At 36.2% G+C, this 5,415-nt stretch overlaps 1 pseudogene; it reads right to left on the reverse strand.

Moving 5' to 3' along the window:
* Positions 1 to 1,865: 1,865 nt before the first annotated feature.
* Positions 1,866 to 3,410, reverse strand: LOC119505738 (annotated as a pseudogene).
* Positions 3,411 to 5,415: the final 2,005 nt, after the last annotated feature.

Genomic DNA, 5,415 nt, shown 5'->3' on the forward strand with positions numbered 1-5,415 from the left:
CCATGGAAATCTTGAGATAAGTCTAGGAGAAGAGTACCGAAGCAGATGGCCCAGGAAGACTCAGATACTCCCTTCAGTCTTCTCATTGACTGGAGATAAGGCCAATAGTGTATTGGACCCACAAGGTGGATTTTCAGTCGCTATTGTTTCTCTGTAATGGTACAGAGACTCATGGTCTGAAATTCAGCAGATAAAATCCCTAGACATGAGAGAAAGAAAATAGAATTCCTTGATCTTATCCCAAAGGTTAACAAGCAACAAACTTTCAAAAGAAAATGGAGGGCCCTGTTAAACTTCAATACATTAAAATGGTTAGTTTAATGATAGCTGGACGTATTCCCTGGATCAGGTATATATATATATGTATATATATATATATATATATATATATATATATCAGTGTTTACAAACTAAAAGTTAGAAGGCTGAATATGGTTCATAAATTTGTTTTGTTTGGTAACCCAAAGTTTTAAAAAAAAGGGGGAGAGAAGACCATTAAACGACATGCAACCTCTCTTGAAATAATCCACAAAATTGCTTACGACATTGGGCCAGAAATCCTGCATCAATTGACCAAAGCTTTGTGGTGGCTGACCCATGTCCTAAGTTTATCCTGTCCAGTTAGCCTGGGTCCCCACCACTTACACGAAGGATGCATATGCCTTTATTCTTGACCCACTTCCCTCCTTTGTGTTCCCTGGCTCTTCTAGGTAAGCTCTGACAACCAAAAACATGAATCTAACTTTATTTTACTTTTAAAACAACCTAGGAAAGTAAACATAACTTCCCCAATGTGCATGAGGAAACAGAAGGCAAGTGGAAACTGGTTTGAAAAATGGGAAGAATTTTTTTTATATGGAGAGGAAAGGGAAGGAAATTTTGAGTTCAGGGAGAAATATTGAAGCAAAGTTTTAGTGGTGTGAATCGAGAGTGTCTTTGAGATCCACCAGCTGTAGGTTGTTATAGTTGCCTTTTCCAGAATGTCTTGTAATATGTGGCCTTTTCAGACTGGCTGCTTTCACTTAGCAATATGCATTGAAGATCCATCATCTTTAATGTCTTGATAGGTCATTACTTTTTATTGCTGAAAAATATTCCATTGTATGGATGCACCGGTTTGTTTACCCATTCATATATTGAAGGATATTTTGGTTGCTTCCAGTTTTGGGTGATTATGAATAAAGCTGCTATAAATATTCATGTTCAGGTTTTTGTGTCACCATAAGTTTTCCTATCAGTTGAGTAAATAGCTAGGAGCATGATTGCTGGCTCATATGGTAAGACTGTTTAGCTATGTAAGAAACTGCTAAACATTGTTTCAAAGTGTTTTCCCATCAGCATTCCAAACAGCAATGAACAGAATTCCTGTTGTTTCGCAACCTCCTTTACTATTGTATTGTCATTTTTTAAAAAATTTAGCCATTCTGAAAGGTGTATTAGTATCACACTGTTGTTTAAATTTTAATTCCCTAATAGCAAACGATGTTGAGCATCTTTTCATGTGCTTATGTTTTCATTCATTTACTAACAATCTCATGAGCTAGGTATTAGTATTCATTTTTAATGAATTTTTAAAATTAATTTTTTATAAACACTATATCCACCAAGTTCATTTATAAAATTGGTTTGTTGTTTTTCTTATTGTTGAGTTTTGTTAGTTCATTGTATATTTTTAATACAAATCATTTATCAGAAATGTGTGTTGCAAATATTGTTTCCCAGTCTGCACCTTGTCTTTTTTTTTTTTCCCCTGGATCTAAGATGGTTTAATGTCTTGACAAAAAGTGAGATGACTTAAGTACATTTTACATTCTGTGCATTTAGACCACTGTATGCATAGATGTTCTAATGCTAAATTCTTGTCTTCAGTATCTCATTGTGCTGGATTCTCAGAAGTATGACAGAAATTTGTAACACAGACTAACCATGAAGTACTAAATATTTCCTGCCATTTGTGATCTTGCAATAAAAATGTGCCAGATCAGGATCACAAGGATAGTATTAAAACCATAACGCATGTTCCTCAACTTGTTCAAATGTTTTCTAGCTGCAGGGAGGCCAGACATTTCTTCATTCAACACATATTTCTTAGTTCCCATAGAGTAGTTCTCTATATATTCTGCCCAATGTAACTGCCATACATCAATATTGAATATCTTTTTATCTTCAGGGTTTAATTGATTCATTAACATATTGGCATTATTAGTATTCCAAACCCAAGAATTACTTGTAAAATATTCAGGAAACACTATAGCTTTGTGAAGATGAGTTATTGTTTTCATCATCCTTGGGCTTCTTCTAGTCATCCTGAGGTAGATATCATACAGGAATGCTGGGGCCTTATGGCTTACAGCAATCCAGTCATGATATAAAAGGTGATTGAAGGTTAGATTTACATTGGGCTGACTGAAGGCCTCTTTGAGAGGATTCCTCTTTAAAGTGGAAATTACATGGTATTCAACTTTCCCCCAGTGGAAAGGATTAGTGCTACCTGTTGTGCAATTATACACCATGGTGTTCCTTGGTCTGTTAACTCCAAAATACAGGCTACCGCAAGACTCGTTTTGACAACTGCATCTACAGGAACAAGATCTTCAAGGGCATTGTTGGAGGCACACATTGTTCAAAGAATTCCTTTCCCGGGTGCAATCAAGAGACCACTTGGTCCATTAAAGTTATCAGTCCATCCTGGAAAAGGTTCTTTCCAACTGGCACCAACAATCGATGGCCTTAAAATCACCACATTCAGCTTGCTCCTTCTTGTTGTACAACATATTCTGCCAATGCTTTTGTGTATATGTATGATTAGTCTGTCGCCTATCAATTTTGGAGGGATATCATTTACTAGGCCATTATCCATCCACTCTAGAGACTAATCAATCAGCTTCCTGCGATCCAAGGGGGTGAGTAGACTACTTCATCAATATGCTTTCGATTGCATTATGCATATGCTGTTAATACATGCATGAACATTTCCAGATCCCTCATTTGTTGTACAAGGAGAATAGGCTGTCATATAGCAATCACATTCAACTGAACAGCATCTCTTAAATTTTCATTAAACCTTACTGTAGCTGCAAGTGGAATATAATAATGGTAGGTTCTACGATGACCTCTTTATCTTCTTCACTAAGAGCCAGTTTAGGTTGGGTAAGTTCACTGTTGATTGCTATAATTTTCTCTCTAAAATTTGGATTTTCATCTTTCAATCTGTCAAAGAGCTTGCCACTAATAACTTCTTCCACTTGCTCTTGGGGGGTTTGCCCAGCTTTCTGCCTCCCCAAATCATACACTGGATTCACTTTAGGACAAAACCTCAGCAACTTTTCCAGAAGCATCTTCCACAGGAAGCCCATGGCTCTGGTGAGGAGGCCATTCTTGCCTTCATAGTATTCTGGGATTGAAACCATTCTGACCTAAACACAGAAGTTTGGGCCTTGCTTTCCCTTGGACATCCCTGCACCTTGTCTTTTGATACTCTTAACAATGTCTTTTCCAGAACTAAGTTTTCACTTTTAATAAAGCCCAACTTATCATTTTTTCTTTCATGGATCAGATTTTTGGTGTTGCATAAAAAGGCTTATCACCAAATCCAATGTCATATAGATTTTCTTCTGTATGTTCTTCTGGATGATTTATGGTTTTGCATTTTACATTTAGATATATGATCCTTCTTGGGTTAATTTTTGAGAAAGATATAAGTTCATGTCTAGGTTCATTTACCTGCATATGGACATCTGTCTTAGTTTTCTAGGACTGCTGTAACAAACTGCCATAAACTAGTGACTTAAGATCACAGAAATGTATGATCTCACAGTTCTAGAGGCTAGAAATCTGAAATGAAGGTGTCACAGGGGCCACGGTCCCTCTGAAACCTGTAGGAGGGAATCTTTCCTTCCCTCTTCCTAGCTTCTGGTGGTTTGCTAACAATTCTTGGCATTCTGAGGCTTGCAGCTGCAGCACCTCCATGTCTGCCTTCATCATCACATGGCATTCTCCTCTCCTGTCTGTGTCCAGATTTCCTTCTTCTGTAAAGAAACCAGTCATATTGGATTAGGCTCCACCCCAGGCCAGGCGGTCCTCATCTCAACTAATTACATCTTCAACAACCCTATTTTCAAATAAAGTCACATTCGCAGGACCAGGAGTAAGGACTTAATGTTTGTAACTGTCAGGGCATATCTTTTTGGGGGACACATTTCAACCCATAATGATGTCTCATTGTCTCAGCACCATTTATTGAAAAAATGATCCTGTCTCTCCTGAACTGCCCTTGCTCAAGGCTCAGTTGACTATATTTTGTGGACTTATTTATGGGCTCTCTATTTTGTTCCTTTGACCTATGTGTCCATTCTTTTGGCAATACCAAGCTGTCTTGAGAACTGTAGCTTTAGAGAAAGCTTTGAATTCAGGTAGTTTGAGTCCTCCACCTTTGTTCTTCTCCTTTGGTATCATATTAACTATTCTAGCTCCTTGCCCTTCCACAAACATTAGCATCCATTGGTTGTTATCTACAAAGTAGCGTTCAGAATTGTTCTTAGTTTTCTGAGTGCTCTTGTCATGAATAAGTGTTCAATTATATGAAATACTTTTTCTTCATTAATTAATACGTTCATATGATATTTTTGTTTTCTTTATCCTGTTGATGTGGTGAATTATAGTGATTGATTTTTCAAATGCTAAACCTGACTTACATACCTGAAATACATCCTGCTTGGTTGTGGTATATAATTATATTTTATACATTGTTGTATATTCAAATTGTTAATATTTTGTTAAGTATTTTTTGCATCTATGTTCATGAGAGCTATTGCTCTGTAGTTTTCCTTTCCTTTAATGTCTTTATTTGGTTTTAGTATTAGGATAATGCTAGTCTCACAGAGTTAGTTAGGAAGTGTTCCCTCCATTTCTCTTTTCGGGATCAGATTGTAGAGAATTGCCATCATTTCTTCCTTAAATGCTTGGTAGAATTTACCAGTGAAATCATCTGGACTTGGTGCTTTCCTTTATGGAAGATTATTAATTATCAATTCAGCTTCTTTGATATATTTAGGTCCATTCAGATCATCTATTTCTCTTTATAAGCATTTTGGTAGTTTGTGTCTTTGAAGGAATTGATCCATTTCATTTATGTTATCAAATCTGTGGCCATGGAATTGTTTATAATATTTCTTTGTTATACTTTTAGTATCAATGTTATCAATAAAGTTGACCCCTCTTCCATTTATGATATTTATAATTTGTGCCTTCTTTTCTCTCAGTTAGCCTGGATAGAGGCTTAACAGTTTTATTGGTCTTTTCAAATAACCACCTTTTTGTTTTGTTGATTTTTCTCTATTGTTTTCCAGTTTTCAATTTCATTGCTTTCTTCTCTACTTTTTATTATTTCTTTTCTTCTGCTAGCTTTAGGCTTAA

Source organism: Choloepus didactylus, chromosome 10 (assembly GCF_015220235.1).
Source record: "Choloepus didactylus isolate mChoDid1 chromosome 10, mChoDid1.pri, whole genome shotgun sequence".
In the NCBI taxonomy this organism is placed as follows: Eukaryota; Metazoa; Chordata; class Mammalia; order Pilosa; family Megalonychidae; genus Choloepus; species Choloepus didactylus.